Here is a 21,113-nt window from a genome sequence, read left to right as displayed (position 1 = left end):
GATGTGACCATTCAGGCAGAAATTGGTGGCATCTGTTGCCAGTTTGGAATCTCACAAGTGCTGAATATTATCATTTATGTGGCACATTAAGTGAACGTGCAATGCCTACTGGTCAAAGTGATGAGAACTGTTCTATATCAAATTTCTCCCTCTGTTAAGCCATAAGATATAGTCAATGCTCAGTTGATCATTAGGATTCTCTTAATGTGACACTAAAATTTTATTTTCATAGACTGAGACCAGCACTGTATAGTTGATTTATTAATTATTTTACATACATAAAGGATGAACAAGCCTTATGTGTAATAATAATTTGTGGTAGAAAAATCTGTGTTTCAATCTGATTAAAAGCAGATAATTTTAAAGTTTTACTTCTCAGAAACAGAAAAATATGCAAAAGTTCTCTAGTTATGACTTGAACAACAATCTTGTTTGTTGTACTTTATCATGCTTCTGGAGCACATAAAAATCTATGATGGTAGGATTCAGTAACACCAAGAAATCATTAAGAAAATTTGTGATTCAAACAGATTATAAGCAGAATAATTGCTGTGGAGTATGAGGTAGACATAATTTGGGATCTTACATTGTTTTCTAAAATGTTGAGTAGAGGAAAAATTATATTTTAAAATAATATTGAAAATAGTTCTTTACTAAGAATGGTGACTCTCTTTCAAGTGGCAGAATTATTGGGTTTTGCCACATTCTCATCTCAGAAATAGTTATCAAAGAAGATGAAAACAAGCAAACAAAAAACAGATAAAAACCCACCTTTGAGGAAACTACATCTGTTGTCTGAAACCAAAATATTTATAAGCTGCCAAATACAGAGAAAATCAAATGAGTGTGGGATGATGCCAAGAAAGTATGATTGCAGCTGATTTCAGCTACAGATGGCAGAGCACAATCCCCCAAAGTAAGCAATACATCCTGAGGGTCAAAACAATCACAGTGTGTATGACCGGAGGTGGTTGCTTCCCTGGACCCTGTTGAGCATGACTGAGTAATAGGGAAGGTGGTGCTGAATGAGTAAATACAAGGCTACATTTTTTTAGGATGCAGCACATTTAGTAAGGCCATATTGAGTTGATAGACTGAACTGTAAACAGCCCTATAAATCTGATTATTTAGGTGGCAAAAAATAAATAAATAAATAAATAAAATGACTCCTTTCCTACACACACACACAGGCGCACACACACACACAATTTTTTCTTCTTTTTCATAGGGAAAGTAGTGTAGTTGTGTACAGTGTGAACTAGTATGAATTTCTGGCAGTTGTATTAATAAAAATTATCTTCATTCAAAGATGATATAAGATAACCTGAGCAAAGAATTAGGAAAAAGAAAAAACAGACACAGGACACTAATCAGAAGAAAACACCAGCACTGAGCAACTAGAAAGCATACACAAGCATGTCACCATAAACAAGGTGATCAATGAAACCACCAAAAAATTTCAAACAAGGAGGGAAGAATTAATGAAGATATGGGCTGAGGAAACATACAAAAACATAACATGAGCTACCTGAATCAGGAAGGACGTAGAAAAGAAAACAGAAATAAAGCCACATTGGAAGAAACACAATGGACATAGATGATCTGAAACCACAGTTAAAATAGGAAAGAACAATCTGAGAAAAGACAAAACAAACTATTAAAACAATTAGTGAGAGGATATTATAAAACAAATGGAAAACATTTGTGAAAAACAAATAAAAACTACTGAAAAACAATCTTGCCTGAAGAAGGGAATGAGAAAATAAACAGTAACACTCACATTCAAAATATTTCTCAAGAAAAACTTCTAATTATTAAAGAAAGTGGAAGCTACAGATTGAAAGCCGACAGAGTTACAGAGTGTTTCCCTGAAATACTCTAAATACTCTTAGACCAATTCTGGACTTCCCCAGACTTGGGAAAAAAAAAAAATGGCGAAGTCATCTATTTAAGCACAACATCAGGTTGGCAGCATTCATAATTTGAGATTGTAAAACGATCATTATAAAGTCCTCAGGTTTTGAAATTGTGCCTCAAAAATTTTATATACAGCCAACCTCCTATCCAGAAATAAAGTCGAAATTATTGAAACACAAACTTTAGAAAACCAAAATATAGATCAAAATGAGAGTGAAACATTAGCAGCAATCATTGATACTACTTAAATTCTAAAACTAAAGCAAAGGTAAGAAATATGATTACAGATCATGGTGTAAATGTTCTAAATTATGCTAAAGCAGAGATACTATAATAAATAAAAAGTCTGGTGTTAAAACAACTGGATATGTTTGGAGGAAAAAATAAACCATGACCATTACTTCATATTACACACACATAGATTTGTATTACACTTGCTTATAAATAGAAATATCTGTGAAAAAAACCACAAGTAAACTCAAATAAATGGAAAAATTTAATATATAAAAAATAGTATTGCATTTTTAAGGAAAATATGGACTATTTAATCAATAATATAAGAAAATGGGCCAACAGATAGACTATAGATTAAAGATAGATAGATAGATAGATAGATAGATAGATAGATAGATAGATAGATAGATAAAGTGTGTACTCCTTTCACCACACCAGTTCCCAAACAAAAAAGCTTTTCACCTAAGTAATGATGTAAAATTCTAGCACATAAAAACTGAGAGTTAAAATAAAATTGTATTTGGGACTAGCTGGGATATCTGGGAAGCAAAACGCAAAACAGACTCAAGACATTGATGAATTTATCTAAACAAAATAAAAAGAAATATTTGGTTAAAAAGAAAATGACATAATTCAAATGAAAATAGAGAAAATCTTTCACAATATTAATATACAGAGGTTTATTAATAGACAATAAAAGGAAAATTACTTAAGAAGCATTCAAAGGATATTAATGCATAGTGCTTAAAAAGGTAAATGAAAATGACAAAATTTACACAGCATCATTTGTGGTAAGAGATATGCATATTAAAAACTGATGAGCTATTATATTTCATTTATTATACTGTTAGGGACAATACAATTTATATAATATAATTTATTGGTAAAGATGTAGGTTAAGAAACATTCTAGCACATTGTTGCCCTATGCATAAACAGGCGCAACATATAATACATGTAAAACATCTTGGTCATATTCATCAGAATTACAATTGCACATTCCTTCTAACCAAGAAATTTCACTTCCAGGGATTTTTTAATTACAAATTTACTAGCCCAAAAAATATTTATTTTTAACAAATTTTAAATTGTGGTAAAATACACATAGTACAAAATTTACCATCTTAGTTATTTTTAATTCTATAGCTTAGTGGTATTAGGTACATTTGCTTGTTGTGCAACCATCAATCATCACCATCATCCATCTCCAATAAAATATCCAGCTGTTTTCTTGCATAGCTAAAACTCTGTATCCATTGTAGAATGACTCTTCATTCCCCTTTCACCAAGTACCTGGCAACACCATTCTACTTTCTCAGTGAATTTGACTATTCTAAGCACATCATATAAGTGGAATAATACAGTGTTTGTCTTTTTGTGAGTACCTTATTTCACGTAATATAATGTTTTAAAAGTTCATCTATGGTATAACACACATCAAACCTTTCTATTTAAGTCTGAATAATATTGCACTGTATGTATATATCACATTTGTTTACCCATTCATCTGTCAAAGGACATTTGGGGTGCTTCTACCTTTTGTCCATAGTGAATAATGCTACTATGAATATGGACGTACAAATATCTCCTCAAGGTATATTCTTTTGGGTACATACTCAGAAGTGAAATTGCTGGACCATAATTACTTTGTTGAGGAACTGCTTACTGGTTTCCATAGTGACTGTGCCATTTTACAATCCCAACAACAGTTTATGTGTTCCAACATTTTTACAACCTCTTCAATACTTGTTATTTTCTGTTGTTTTTTGTCTTTTGTTGTTTGATAAAAACAAACAACATTTTGCTATGTTGTTTGATAGTAATCACGTTAATGGATGTGAGGTGGTTGTCTCATTGTGATTTGGGTTTGCATTTATCTAATGAGTAGTGATGTTGAAAACCTTTCCATGTGCTTATTGACCATTTATGTATCTTTGAAGAAATGTATGGTTAAGACGTTTTGTCGATTGTTTATTAAGTTTTTGTTGTTATTGTTGTGTTGTAAGAGTTCTTAATATATTCTGGATATTAAGCCTTTGTCAGATATATGATTTTGTAAATATTTTCTTCTATTTCTTGGATTGCCTTTCACTCTATTGATTGTGTCTCCGGATGCACAAAAGTTTTTAATTTTCATACAGTCCTATTTGTTCAGTTTTTTTTTTTTTCTTTTGGTGGCTGTGCTTTTTGGGTCCTTTCCAAAAAATAATTGCCAAATCTAATGTCATAAATTTTTCCCACTTGTGTTCTAAGAATTTTATAATTTTAGCTCACATTTAGTTATTTGATCCATTTTGAGTTAATTTCAGTGTATGGTAAAATATACACCTTCTTATCCTGCTTCGCCAACACCATTTTTTGAAAAGACTCTCCATTGAAATTTGTCAAAAATCATTTGATCATACATGTGAGAATTTATTTCTGAGACCTCTATTCTAGTCCATTGGTCTATCTCTTTGTCTTTATACTAGTATCATACTGTTTTTATTACTGTAGCTTTGATATAAGTTCTTAAATCATGAAGGGTGATACCTTCAACTTTGTTCCTTTTTTTTTTTTTTAAATTATGCTTTGAGTTCTAGGATACATGTGCAGAACGTGCAGGTTTGTTACATAGGTATACATTTGCCATGGTGGTTTGCAGCACCCATCAACCCATCATCTACATTAGGTATTTCTCCTAATGCTATTCTTCCCCTATCCCGCCACATACTGACAGGTGTTTGATTGTTCCCCTCCCTGTGTTGATGTGTTCTCATGGTTCAATTCCCACTTATGAGTGACAATATGTGGTGTCTGGTTTCCTGTTCCTGTGTTACTTTGCTGAGAATGATGGTTTCCAGCTTCATGCATGTCCCCGCAAAGTACACAAACTCATCCTTTTTTATGGCTGCATAGTATTCCAGGGTGTATATATGCCACAGTTTCTTTATCCAGTCTCATTGATGGGCATTTGGGTTGGTTCCAAGCCTCTACTATTGTGAATAGTGCTGCAATAAACATACGTGTGCATGTGTCTTTATAGTAGAATGATTTATAATCCTTTGGGTATATACCCAGTAATAGGATTGCTGGGTCAAATGATATTTCTGGTTCTAGATCCTTGAGGAATCACCACACTGTCTTCCACAATGGTTGAATTAATTAACACTCCCACCAACAGTGTAAAAGCATTCCTATTTCTCCACATCCTCTCCAGCATCTGTTGTTTCTGACTACTTAATGATCCCTCTTCTAACTGGTGTGAGATGTTATCTCATTGTGGTTTTGATTTGCATTTCTCTAATGATCAGCGATGATGAGCTTTTTTGCATATATTTCTTGGCCACATAAATGTCTTCTTTTGAGAAGTGTCTGTTCATATGCTTTGCCCACTTTTTGATGGGGTTTTTTTCTTGTGAATTTGTGTAAGTTCCTTGTGGATTCTGGATATCAGCCCTTTGTCAGATGGATAGATTGCAAAACTTTTCTCCCATTCTATATGTTGCCTGTTCACTCTGATGACAGTTTATTTTGCTGTGAAGAATCTCTTCAGCTTAATTAGACCCCATTAATCAATTTTGGCCTTTGTTGCTAGTTGCTTTTGGTGTTTTAGTCATGAAAAGCCAAATCATGAATGAACTCCTATTCACAATTACTACAAAGATAATAAAATACTTAGGAATACAACTTAAAAGGGATGTGAAGGACCTCTTCAAGGACAACTACAAACCACTGCTCAAGAAAATAAGAGAGGACACAAACAAATGGAAAAACTTTCCATGCTCATGGATAGGAAGAATCAATATTGTGAAAATGGCCATACTGCCCAAAGTAATTTATAGATTCGATGCTATCCTCATCAAGTTACCACTGACTTTCTTCACAGTATTGGAAAACACTACTTTAAATTTCATATGGAACCAAAAAAAAAGCCCGTATAGCCAAGACAATCCTAAGGAAAAAGAACACAGCTGGAGGAATCATGCTACCTGACTTACTTCAAACTATTCTACAAGTCTACAGTAACCAAAACAGCATGGTGCTGGTACCAAAACAGATATATAGACAAATGGAATAGAACAGAGGCCTCAGAAATAGCACCACACATCTACAACCATCTGATATTTGACAAATCTGACAAAAACAAGACATGGGGAAAGGATTCCATATTTAATAAGTGGTGTTGAAAAAACTTCGTTCTTTTTAAAGATAATTTTAGCTACTTGAGATTCCTTGAGATTCTTGCAAATTTCAGGATGAATTTCTCTATTTCTGAAAGAAACCACCATTGGTATACTAATAAAGCTTGCATTGGATAATATCAACAATTTAACAATATTAAAACAATTTAACAATATTAAAACTTCCAATCCATGTACATGATTCCAGTTATTTGTCTTAATTCCTTTTAGGAATGTTTTCTGTTTTTCATGGTACAAATATTTAACTCTTTTGTTAAGTTCATTCTTAAGTATTATATTCTTTTTAACACGATTTAAATGGATTTTTCTTTTCTAATTTTATTTTCAAAATTGTCCATAGTTAGTGTACAGAAACATGACTCATTTCTATTGATTTCTTATCCTACAGTTTTGCTGAATTCATTCTAGCTTTTCGGGGAAATCTTTAGAGTTTTTTACACATAAGAAGTTCATGTCTTCTTCTGACAGAGACAATTTTACTTCTTCTTTTCCTATTTGTATGTTTTCTTTTTTTAGTTTCACCTAGTTGTTCTGTCTAGGACTTCCAGTACTATGTTGAATAGAAGTGTCAAAAGTGGACTGTCCCTGATCTTAGACAAAAATTTTCAATCTCTGAAATAATGCTTGTTTAAATAGTATAGTCTTTAGTGCAATATAATCATCTGAATCGATGATAATAAACAAACTGAATTAGGATAGGATTAGTTAGCATACTGATGAATAAGTCATTAGCCCCATGGGACTGAGCTCTCTTAAAGCTCGAGGATTGCAGTAAAGCAAATTTCGGATAGCTATTATATAAGCATCTAGCATCTTGCCTTAGAATACATTTTCTAAATGCCTATCTTCATAATTTATTTGGCATTATCCAAGTTATGTACAGGATATACTTGTTTTTACCTCAACTTAAAAAAAAAGTAGTTCTCAGTGTAAAAGACAGACTTCAGTAAAACGTACCATCCAAGTCTCACAGTGTACACATATTGCACTTGCTGAGCCATCCTTGGGCATACTGAGATTCATCTTAGTTCCTGAGGGCAGATTTATACTTTAAAGGTAAGCATTTTTCACCTTTGTTAAAATATCTGTGAATCTGGGTAGATAATACACCAACTGGAGCATAACTATAATGTAATACTATGGAAACCCACACCTAATCACTGTCATCAACACGATTTCTTAGTTTCATATTTTCACAAACTAGTTTGTGTGAGTATATGTGTGTGTGTACACATAATACCTCAGCATCACCATCACTGACATAACTCTCAGGATAAACCAAGCAATTAAGAATGGTAATTATTTTTTAAAATGTTCTTTGATAAATAAGAAACAGTTAAAATTTAAATATGATGTAATTAAATGTTTAGATTTGAATGAAAATGAAGTTCTTCGAGTTAGCAAGTTATGTTAAATAATAATCTGTCTGAGTATATTATAAGTGCCAGCTGATCTTATTAACACACTTGAAAACAGTACTTTATTATTCTCAGAAGGATGCCTGTGTTGCAATAATGTTTCACCAGGTGAAGACTATTTCAAAGTATTAGAGTTTTGCTCTGTTGGAATACTTTATGAGAGGCCTCTTGTTCACATCATGTGGTTATCTGAAGTAAAAAAAGTATATCATGCTTCTTATTTATTTATAGAGTCCTTGAATGCACAAAATAATTCATTTTAGATACTATTTTCTCAGCTGACTTAGACAATTGAGTATCTTGCTTAAAGCCTTATAAAATTTACCTATGGAGTTAGTTTACTCTAAAGAGAAAGTAACAGAAACGCTCTTGTTGAAATATTCAAAATATTACCATGAAAGATAATGCTACTATTTGGTTAAACTGAATTCAATATATATTTGTCAAGCACCAACAATGTTTTTAGCCACTGGACACACTGACACAAAAATAACATTAATTAAGTAATGAATGCCCTCAGAATCAAGAGTAGAGGAATTTCATAATGCATACAAAAGAAAATGTTTCCATGAACAAACTAACATTGTGAGAGAGGAGCAAAAGTGCCCTTTTACCAAAACATCATGAGACAGACCAACTGCTTAGGAATTTACATGAGGTAAAATTGAACTATCAGGGAAGACATTGGGCTTTGTGGTCAATACTGTATCCACCTGCTGGTTACAACAGGGGCAAGCACATAGATAAAATATTTGTCGATAGTAAATCATTTACAAAGGTGATCATTCATGATCGTGGTTATGGTTATTATTACGATACTCTTCTCTTAATGAATACATGTCATACTTTTCTGAAACATAGCAAGGAAATAAAATCCAACCTTTCTCAATTTCTTAATGACTCATGGGATATTATTTTTTAAATAAAAGACAGCAATAATCTGGAATTTTATTTTCCTATGTGCAAAATGTAGGTCAATGATATTTGTTTGATTACAAAGAAAGAAACATCGTGGGAGTTGTTACGTCAGTCCTCTGTCAACACTCTCACCTCTAAAATAATTTTTAAATTCCTATTCTTCTATTTTGATTTCTCAAGATAATTTCCTCAGTACTGTGGTTTCTGTAATAAGGCAGGTTAAAAAGGGTCTTGGTGGAAAAGTATAAAATAATGTAAACTGTTACTCATGGTACACAACAGTTGTAAGAAACAATCTATTAAGTGCAAAAACTATGCTGATCAAGGAAAAATCAACCATGAGGATAAGGCCTAGTACAGGCTTGCAGATTGAAGAGGCATGATGTATCAAAACGCCATTGATGTATCCTATTGTGAGAAAAAACTGGGTCTCACAAATTGATGAAAATGTATGCATGATCATACATAACTAGTCCAGCATAAAGCACTGAGTCTATACCTCTATTTTACATCAACATGCTAAATGTTTGAGATGAGTATTTTTTTTCTTGTCCACATTCTCAGATCTGTGTAATGCTATTCTTTTACAACATATGTTATTCTTTATTAGCATGCTTTTACCATTCCTTATAGAGGTCAAAATATTGTTTCACTTTCTCTCTTCCCTTCTTTGAAGTACTGATTTTATGCCTTTTGTTCTTCATAGGCTATGATCATAGCCATATCACATGCAGTCCATGCTAAACTAGTGTTCCCAAGTACTAAAAATAAATACAAAAATATAAGGATATGAAAATGATATACTTATTTCACCCTGAAAAATTCTATTGTCTATGACTTACTGAAAATTGTAGAGAAAATAATAACAATAATTAACAACAAATACATTGTGAAATCAATTAAATAGAAGTTTATGTTCTTAATCTTCACAAATATTATTGCCACGGTGTAGAACAAGATGCTAAGAGTTATTTTTATTTTCAAAATGTGGTTAAACACATTGAAAAAGCCACACAAGCTTGGCTTTTGCAGCCCGGAGAACAAAACTTCTGAATTTGCCGTTTACATGGGATTTTGCTCTGTAAGTTTTCATCCTGATCTTACTCATATAGATTCTATAAAATCATAATTTGGTATGAGTTCCCCTTATGTCTTACACTGATTCAGTTGATTTTGATCACATGAATTAGACCTTGAGATGCATGTTCTGTGTATCATGTTTGACACCTTGAATTTCAGTTCAATAGAAACCAAACTCCATACTATCTTTTAAAACATAGACAGCCATTTTTTTCCTAAGAGATACATTACCTCAAACAAACTTCTCTGTACCACCAAATTTTGCACTGGAAACAACATATATGTGAGCCAGTAATTTTTTCTGCATTTCTCCATTTGACAATTGCTGCTACACTTTAGGATACAAAACCTCATACAATATGATAAAATAATCACAGCTATGTGAAAACCTTGAATTTTTTAAACAATTTCCTTTAGCTTTTAAATTCTGGGGTACATGTGTAGGATGTGCAGGTTTGTTATATAGGTAAACATGTGCTACAATGGTTTGCTGCACAAATCAACCCATTACCTAGGTATGAAACCCAGCATCAATTAACTATTCTTCCTGATGCTCTTCCTCCCCTCCGCCCCCACTGAGATAGGCCCCAGTCAGTGTTGTTCCCCCCAATGTGCCCGCGTGTTCCCATTGATCAGCTTCCACTTATAAGTGAAAATATGCAGTGCTTTGTTTTCTGTTCTTGTGTTAGTTTGCTGAAAATAATGGCTTCCAGCTACATCCATGTCCCAACAAAGGACATAATCTTGTTCTTTTTAAATGGCTGCATAGGTGTATATGTACCACATTTTCTTCATTCAGTCTATCACTGATGGGTATTTGTGTGGATTCCATAATCTTTGCTATTGTGAATAGCGCTGCAATGAACATACATGTGCATATATCTTTATAATAGAATGATCTACATTCCTTTGGGCATATCCTCAGTAATTGGATTGCTGTGTGGAATGGTATTACTGTCTTTAGGTCTTTGATATTCCACAATGGTTGAACTAATTTACACTCCCAACAGTGTAAAAGTGTTCCTTTTTCTCTGCAACCTTGCCACTGTCTGTTATCTTTTTACCTTTTAATAATTGCCATTCTGACTGGTGTGAGATGGTATCTCATTGTGGTTTTGATTTGCTGATTTGCATTTCTCTAATGATCAGTGATGTTGAGCTTTTTTCATATGTTTGTTGGCCGCATGAATGACTTCTTTTGAGAAGTGTCTGTTCATGCCTTTTGCCCACTTTTTAATGTTTTTTTTTCTTGTAAGTTTAAGTTTCATATAGAATCTGAATATTAGACCTTTGTCAGATAGATACATTGCAAAATTTTTCTCCCATTCCATAGATTGTCCGTTCACTCTGATGACAGTTTCTTTTTTTGGTGTGCAGAAGCTCTTTAGTTTAATTAGTTCTAACTTGTCAATTTTTGAGTTTGTTGCTATTGTTTATGGCATTTTTGTTATGAATCTTTGCCCGTGCTTATGTCCTGAATGGTGTTGCCTAGATTTTCTTCTAGGATTTTTATAGTTTTGGGTTTTACATTTAAGTCTTTAATCCATCTTGAGTAGATTTTTGTATAATGTATAATAAAGGGGCCCAGTTTCAAATTTCTGCATATGGCTAGCCAGTTTTCCCAGCACCATTTATTAAATAGGAAATCTTTCCTCATTGCTTGTTTGCTTGTTTTTGTCAGGTTTGTCGAATATTAAGTGGTTGTAGGTTTGCAGTCTTATGAGTTCTCTCTTCTGTTCCATTTGTCTATGTGTCTGTTTTTCTACCATACCATGCTGTTTTGGTTACTGTAACCTTGTAGTATAGCTTGAAGTCAAGCAGGATGATGGCTGCAGCTTTGTTCTTTTTGCTTAGGATTGTCTTGGCTATTCAAACTCTTTTTGGTTACATATGAATTTTAAAATAGTTTCTTCTAATTCTGTAAAGAATGACAATGGTAATTTCATGGGAATGGCATTGAACCTATAAATTACTTTGGGCAGAATGACCATTTTCATGATATTGATTCTCTTTATTCATGAGCATGGGATGTTTGTCCATTTGTTTGTGCCCTCTCTAATTTCTTGGAGCAGTGGTTTGTAGTTCTCCTTGAAGAGGTCCTTCACTTGCCTTCTTACCTGTATTCCTGGGTATTTTATCCTCTCTATAGCAATTGTGAATTGGAGTTCATTCATGACTTGGCTCTCTGCTTGCCTGTTGTTGGTGTATAAGAATGCTAGTTATTTTTGCACTTTGATTTTTGTATCCTGAGACTTTGCTGAAGTTGTTTATTAGCTTAAGAAGTTTCTGGGCTGAGACGATGGGGTTTTCTAGATATGAGATCATATAATCTGCAAACAAATTTGACTTCCTCTCTTCCTATTTGAATACCTTTATTTTCTTCTCTTGCCAGATTGCCCTGGCCAGAACTTCCAATAATATGTTGAATAGGAGTGGTGAGAGAGGGCATCCTTGTCTTGTGCTGGTTTTCAAGGGGAATGCTTCCAGCTTTTGCTCATTCAGTATGATATTGGCTGTGGGTTTGTTATACATAGCTCTCATTATTTTGAGGTATGTTTCATTAATATCTAGTTTATTGAGAGTTTTTAACATAAAGGGATGTTGAATTTTATCAAATGCATTTTGTGCGTCTGTTGAGATAATAATGCGATTTTTTTCTTTAGTTCTCTTTATGTGATGAATTTTCATTTATTGATTTGTGTATGTTGAATAAATTCAGCTCTGGCTCAAGCGGACCTGATAGATACCTACAGAAGTCTCCACCCAAAAACATAGTATGTATTCTTCTCATCACCACATGGTACTTACTCTAAAATGGATCACGTAATTGGAAGTAAAACACTCCTCAGCAAATGAAATCACAACAAACAGTCTCTCAGACAACAGCACAATCAAATTAGAACTGAAGATTTAAAAACTCCCTCAAAACCACACCAGTACTTGGAAATTAAACAACCTGCTCCTGAACGACTCCTGGGTAAATAATAAAATTAAGACAGAAATCAAAGCATTATTTGAAACTAATGCAAACAAAGAGACAATGTACCACTATCTCTGGGACACAGCTAAAGTAGTGTTAGGAGGGAAATTTATAGCACTGAATGCTCACATCAAAAAGCTAGAAAGATTTCATATCAATAGCCTGACATCACAGCTAAAAGAACTAGAGAATCAAAAGCAAACAAACCTCAAAGCTGCCAGACGGCAAGAAATAACCAAGATTAGAGTGCGACTGAAGGAGATAGATAAACGAAAAAACCTTCAAAAAAATCAACGGATCTAGGAGCCGGTTTTTTGAGAAAAAAAAAAAATTACTAAAATAGACCACTAGCTAGACTAATAAAGAAGAAAAGAGAGACGAACCAAATAGACACAATCAGAAATGATAAGGGGGGGTATCAACACTGACTCCACAGAAATACAAACAGCCATCAGAGAATACTATTAACACATCTATGCACATAAACTGGAAAATCTAGAAGAAATGAGTAAATTCCTGGGTACATGTATCCTCTCAAGACTGAACTGAGAAGAAATTCAATCCCTGAATAGACCAATAAGAAGTTCTGAAATTTACACAGTAATATATAGCCTACCAACCAAAAAAAAGCCCAGGACCAGATGGATTTACAGCTGAATTTTACCAGAGGTAGAAAGAGGAATCAGTACCATTTCTTCTGAAACTATTCCAAGCAATTGAAAAGGAGGGACTCCTTCCTAACTCATTTTATTAAGTCAGCATCATCCTGATACCAAAACTTGGCAGAGATACAACAAAAGAAGAAAACTTCCAATATCCCTGATGAACGTCAATGCAAAATCCCTCAATAAAATACTGGCAAACTGAATCCAGTAGCACATCAAAAAGCTGGTCCACCATGATCAAGTTGGCTTCAACCCCAGGATACAATTTTAGTTCAACATGCAAAATTTTATATTTTTTGACCATTAAGAATAATTGTCACTTTTGATATTTGATGGAAAATCTTAAGAATAGTTTATTTTAGTAAATTCTGGTTTTAGCTTTACTAAGAAATTACAAGTTATTAGGTAATTTTTGAAAGACTACCAATAAGAAATCTCAAAGGGTCCTTTACTTTTCAGTTTTTATTTTTTTGAGATGAAGTCTTGTTCTTTTGAGGGTTATAATGAAACTTTTGGATTTTCTTTAAGAAATTCACATTTGAAAATGCTGAGTGTTCATGATTAAACATACTTACTTCAGAAAAACATAATTTGACTTAATGAATACGCAGACTTAACTAATTCCTTGTTTTATTTAATCTTCCCCAAGTATGGCAGACTTAAGCATTCCAGTTTTTCTTCTTTCTTCTTGAAACTCAAAGCCCATTTAAACACTTGCATTAAGGTGGAGTACATTGGTACAATTACGGCTTGTTGCAGCCTAGAGCTCCTGGGCTCAAAGGATCCTCCCACCTTGGTATCCCAAGAATGTAGAATGACGTGCATGCACCACCACGCCTGGCTAATCAAAGGTATCTCTAGACAATAGTTTGTAACTTCTTGTGCTTTTCCAAAATAATTGTCTTTATCCTTCCATAGTGGCTGTTATTAGGTTATTTCTTTATCATTTTTCATGAATGTCACAATCCTGATGCAATCTTATAATTCATTAACATTTGGTTTATTTAGTTTCACTTAGATAACTACAGAATTTTCCCACAACTTAAGCTGAGGAGAACAAAAAACACTTGTCAGTTTAGATTTGGTTGGTTGCATAGAGTACCAGATCAGTGGGAGCTCTTGGGACCAACCAGATTCATTGGAGCATGGCTAGACTTGCTAGGCACCATGTAACCAGACGTTGCAATGTGTGTGCTTGCGGCAGAGCACAATTGATAATTCACTCCAACATGGCAGGAATTCAGAGGTTAGACTCCATCTTTGGAAGGAGTCAGATCATAATCTGGCTGTTGGACGAAAGGAGAGATTAGATGGCATGGTCTTTTTAATTTGACTTTCTTTTAAAAAAAATCATTTAGTATCTAGGGAACAAACATAATTTTGTGTTGCAAGTTATTCAGAAATAGATGGGATAATATTTGCATGTATGTGGGGAAAACAGCCAAGTGATTGCTTTATACGTCTGTCAGTACTTGAAAATATGAGGATGTATCTAAAATACTGAGCTACATTCTTTACAATTAATTGAGTGAAATGTTATTTAGACGTTGTACTAAAATTATGTCATATTAACAATTCCAAGCCAGTAATTGTTCGTATGCAAATTATCTTAAATCCTTAAAGATGTTAATTCAATCATGTATGTTGAGAATGTAACACTTAAAAGTAAAAAATTATTGGAAAGACAGACTGAGCGATACTAATTTTTAGTATTTTTTAAAATAGAAAATGTATCTGAATTTTATTCAAAGAGATCTAGATTCATGAAAGTAAATGAGTATTTCTGAAGAATAATTAATTTAGCCACTGATGTGTAATTGATAAGCAAACTATTATTATTGTATTTTATATTGTTATATAAAATTAAAATAGAATATAAATATAGTGGAATTCTCTGCTCTGTAATTGGGCTTAATAAAACATTTTTGAGTAAAGTAGGCTTAACATTAACCTGAAAATAAAAGGAAATTAAAATGCTCTTTGAATTGTACTTTTGTTTTTCATAAACTTGAGCAAGTTGTGTAATAGAACTCACCCCTACAATAGTTCCAATCATTTAACACTGCTGTCCATAGAGAATTCTACCAAAAATGTCTGGGAAATGCTTCCATGATAGGGATATCAATTGGTTATTAATTAGCTAATGAAGGAAGGAGGATGAAATTGTGCTGAGATCCTATTACTGTTTTGTACTGCATTGGGTGGACAGCAGCTTTAGATTGCTCTCATGGGAGTTTCTGTTTTGTTTTGTTTTGTTGCTGTTGTTCTTTTAATAGGATACTATCTCCTTCCAAATTTGGGGTACTTGAGTTATATGCATGTAGCTATACTATTCCTTTCCATTTTGAAATAGGTAGTTTTGGGGAAACTTGGGTGAAGTTAGCTGTTCAGCATTTGTACACAATTTTTTTTTTTTTTTAACTAATGAACCCTTTGGATTCTCTTTAAGAAATGCACCATTTGGAAATGCTGAGTATTCAGGATTAAAATATTTACTTAAGAGAAACATAATTTGACTTCATGGATATTCAGACTTAGCTGATGCCCTGTTATATTTCATGTTCCCCAAGCATGGCAGGCATACACATTCCAGTGTTGCTTCTTTGTTTTTAAAATTCAAAGCCCATTTAAACACTTGTGTTAAAAATGTCAAGCAAGCCAAAGTCACTGAATAGATTAAATGTTTCTTTCTATTAAACAATAAAAAGGTCTTGGTTTTTGCTATTGTGGGCAAATACTTTCAAAGATCTTAAAATGAAATGCATTCACTTTTCCAGAATATTCAAGAGAAAACTATTTAGTCTTCTCTCATGGGATATATATATTTTTTTCAATGAACATTGGGCTATACTGGACTGCTCCTAGTTCATCACTCCCTTCATTCTCAGAAATGTTTCTTCACTATTTTATTGAGTGAATTGAGATCAATACACATGAGCTTCCTGGTTTTTGCCTCTTGAAGCATTTTGCCTACTCTCTCAATCTTACTTTCATTGTGTCACAGCTTTAGAGTGTGACAAGCTTCTAGTTCTGTTCAAGACCAACCTTGGAACTAAATTTCTTGCTTGTTTTCCCTTCACTGCTCTGGGACTTCTTAGCTCTCAGTTTCCCTCTTTTCCTATCTGAGACCTCTTCTATACTGATTCCCTAAAAAAGGACATGACCCACTGTTTTAAAACTAACAGACAAACGAAACCCAACAAAATCCACACTCTCAAACCTTCTATTCCCTATCACCTTGTGGTTGCTATTTAAGTATCTTCAAAATTATTTATGCATAGAAGTCTTTGAGGGGAAAAAGCAAATAGAATATTTATTTACAGTTCTTTTTGTCTGTAGCCTTGAAGAATCCACACAAAACAAATGTGTACCAAAGTTAAGTAGGTCAGCTCTATCCTCCCACACAGCTTCTTCACTATGGTTCTGTAATTCATTTGTAATACAAGTAGATTCTTTTGTCCCAATCCACATTCTCTCTTCCATTCCCCTAACATCCTTGCTGATTTTTAAAAATCTCTATACCTAAAACCCATGGTATTCAATTCTCAGAGATGTGACATATGTTAGAGACATGTATAGTGCACCACAGTAATATACAGAACAGTTTCAGAAATCTAAAGTTTTCTCCATGCTAACTCTTTGTAGACAACCCCTCCTTGACTCTATACCTCTGCAACACAACCTTTGATCTGATTTCCGTTCTACTATTTTTGCTTTTCCAGAATGCCATACAGGTGGAATCTCATAATACATACCCTTTATGCTTGAGTCATTTCACTTAGCAAATGCATTTAAGAATCATTTATGTTGTCATATTAAACAATAGTCTGTTCTTTTTTATTAATAAGTGGTGTTCCATGGCATGGACATAACATGGTTTGTTTATCCATTTACCCAGCCCCCCATCCCATCCATGAATGAAATCTAGGTTATTTCTCTTTGTTGGCAATAATCAATAAAGTGGTCACACAGATGTGTACAACTGTTTATGTGAATATATGTCTTGACTTTACTGTGTAAATGTCTTTAAGTAAAATTCTTTAAGTAAAATTCTTAGATAATGTGGTAAATGTGTGTTTAACTTTAAAGAAACAGAGAAGCTGTTTTTTTAGAGGGGCGGTCCCATTTTGCATTCTCATGAGCAATGTATAAAAACTCTAGCTGGACCACATCCTCTCTAGCACTTGGAATTGTTTATTTCCTATTCATTCCTGTAAGTGTGGCTTTTAATTCCATGTCCCCAATGTCTAATGATATGTAGTTCTTCATGGGTGTATATGTTGTCTGTATATCTTCTTTTCCAGAATGTGTTTGCTAAAGATAATTCTAGTCTGGGAGCAATGGCTCATGCCTATAATCTCAGCACTTTGGGAGGCCAAGGTGGGTGGAATGCCTGAAGTCAGTAGTCTGAGATCAGCCTGGCCAACATGGTAAAACCCCATCTCCACTAAAAATGCAAAATGAGCTGGGCGTGGTGGTGCACACCTGTAATCTCAGCTATTTGGGAGACTGAGGCAGGAGAATTGCCTCAGCCCAGGAGGTGGAGGTTGTGGTGAACTGAGATTGCACCACTGCACTCCAGCTTGGGTGGCAGAGCGAGACTCTGTCTCAAGAAAAACAAACAAAATAGATAATTCTATGGTAATTCTTTGTTTCTTCAATGCAGTGTGTCTTTTTTTCTTCTTCTTTTTTTTTTTTTTTTTTTTAATTTTGGTTTGAGTATAATATGCCGAGATAAGTTTAAATCCTTTTTTGGCTTTCTGTGTTCTGGGATCTATATTTGCATAGACACATCTATATTAGGATTTGTCATTATTTTTGGAAAATTCTCATTGTTTCCTCAAGTACTTAATCTTCCATATTTTTTCCGTCATCCTGGGATTCCAATTTTACATATGAGACATCATTTGATATTGTTCCAGAAGCTTTGGATCTACTTCCTCCACCTCTCTCTTTTTTTTCTCTCTCTCAGTATGCTTCTGTTCGTATAATTTCTACAGACTTCATTTCATTGACTTTCCTCCACTGAGTCAAATGATGTCTTCAAATGTATCCTTCATCTCTGATCTCTGTTATTATGATTTTCATTTCCAGTCTTATCATTTATTTTATATAGTTTGCTTCTCTCTGCTGAAATTGCCTATATGATCTTTTGAGTTGTCCACATTCCTTTTAAAACCTTCAACATATTAATCATAGTCATTTAAAGTTCCCTATGAATTAGTTCTAATATGTTTGTCCTATCTGAGCCTAGTTTTAATAATTGTTTTGTCTCTTGAGATTGTTTTAGAGTGCTGTGTCATTTTTTGTTGTTGTTGTTGTTGTTGAAAGATGAACACCTTGTACAGAATGGCAGAGACTGAGGCAAACAATTGTTATGACTGGAAATGGGCACATTTTATCTTCTGCTAGGCCTTTAGTGTGAGAGGTTAGAATTAATTTAATTAGGAGTTGAAGTTGTTACTATGTTTATCCTCATTATACGACAAGTTTTAAATTCATTTAGCTACACCAGGTATGGTAGGATCTGGTTTGCCTAATTTTTTTTTTTCTCAAGTGTCTGCTGTCCTGTTCGCTTGAGGTCTTTCTTTGTGCTACATACCAGAGAGATTTCTGGCAAGGTATTTTGTACTAGGTGATTTTCAGCTTGAAGATGAGTGTGGAGTTGGACAGTGCATTCTCTGTTGTTTTTATCATGTCCCTGTTGTAGGCGGGAACCATTTTCCCTGGTTTTGAGGGTTGACATTCTCAGTACTAATGCCACACTCCTGCTGCAATGGGATTTCATTCAAGGCCTAAAAGGTAAAATTGCCTGTAGCCCTTACCTCCATAGATTAAGGCTTTTGTTCCACAAGTGAGAGTGGAGATAGTGGTGACTAATCCCAAGGGAAACTTCTTGACAGTTTCCCTAATCTCTTCACAGAAGCCGTTCCCCTCACCAAACACTGCATTAGAAAAGAGAGTTTCTCAGTATGCTCTTGTCTTCATAGACACATACACAAAACATAATATATTAATAATATGTTGGTAATGTATAATAATATATTTAATTCATGTATGTATTTTATTAACTTATATATGGATATTACTGTTGCTGTTATTATTTGCAGTAGGGTTCATGGAACCTGGAAGAAGCCATGGAAAAGCAATCACATCACCCATATTTGCAATCATCAGGATCTCCTCCATCTCTTTCATTTCACAGCTGGTTGTCCTCCACCGATTTGCTACACAGTTTACCTGAGCTTCTGTTACTGGTGTCTCACTGTGTCTTTCACAGGTAACTCAGTGCTTATGTCTAGTTTCTCCCCGTAGGATCTTGTATCTCCTTAGATTTGGGGCTAGTTAACTATTTTATGACCCCAGAACTCTGTGATGGGTTTGAGAAAGTTGTGCACTAGGAGTTTGTCTTCCTCCTACTCCCTTTCCTCCTCTTTTTCCTTCCTCTTCTCTCTCCTTCTTCCTTCTCTCTTCTGTTTTCCGTCTTTTATTATTACTAGGCTGCAAGCAAAACTTTTTACAGTTTTCTTCCTCTCCAAGCTGAAGGCAACTTCTTGATTTTAAGACTTTTTTAGTTTCTCGATTTGAGGATGCTGTCATAGAACTGGTCCCTCCTTAGCCGGGCGCCATGGCTCACGCCTGTAATCCCAGCACTTTGGGTGGCCGAGGCGAGCGGCTCACAAGGTCAGAAGATCGAGACCATCCTGGCTAACATGGTGAAACTCCGTCTCTACTAAAAAATACAAAAAAATTAGCAGGGCGTGGTGGTGGGCGCCTGTAGTCCCAGCTACTTGGGAGGCTGAGGCAGGAGAATGGCGTAAACCCGGGAGGCGGAGCTTGCAGTGAGCTGAGATCGTGCCACTGCACTCCAGCCTGGGCCACAGAGTGAGACTCCATCTCAAAAAAAAAAAAAAAAAAGGAAAAAGAAAAAAAAGAAAAGGAAAAAGAACTGGTCCCTCCTTATCACAATGACCAATGACTTCACATCCAGCTTGCCTGGGTTTCTAGCAAGTCTCCACTATTTACCAACTGCGACCAGAGTCAGGTCACTTAATGTCACTGGGTCTTAGTTTCCTGAAGTGGAAAGATGGTGTTATAATAGTTCTTCTGACATAGAAATGTTATGGAAATTAACTAAATATAAGCGAAGCACTTTGAATAGTAAAGGCCGTATAAATGTTAGCTATTATTACTTACTACATTTTAATATAATTGCCTATTCATATATGTTAGGTAGAATGCATACTTTTTAAACTTTTATTTTATTGCCTTCCTTTCACATGAATGCATACATTTTAAGAACAGATATTTTATTTGTATTGCCATTGCCTAGCACCATACCAGGATTATAGGAGGTGACTGATAAATATTTCATTAACATATTAATATTATATTATATGATGTGGTACATTCAGATTATAAAGGCTGAAATTGGCTATCCACATTTCTATCTTGGCTCCATTCCTTACCACTATGTGACCTTGGGAAAGTATTATAATTCTTTGCAACTCAATTTTTCATCATTAAAATTAAGATAATTATAGTGCCGATCACACAGGATTGGTTGAAGGTTAGATGCATAACACATGTAAAATACATTGCAGCATAGCACTGGTACTTAAGTGGTCCATTAATATAGTAAAATATAATAATTGTTGTTATTAATATGTAGTATTAATATAGGTATATTTGTTATAATATGTTAATTATATATTTAT

This window comes from Theropithecus gelada, chromosome 7b, assembly GCF_003255815.1.
Source record: "Theropithecus gelada isolate Dixy chromosome 7b, Tgel_1.0, whole genome shotgun sequence".
Lineage (NCBI taxonomy): Eukaryota > Metazoa > Chordata > Mammalia > Primates > Cercopithecidae > Theropithecus > Theropithecus gelada.
Note: the sequence above shows the minus strand (reverse complement) of the source record.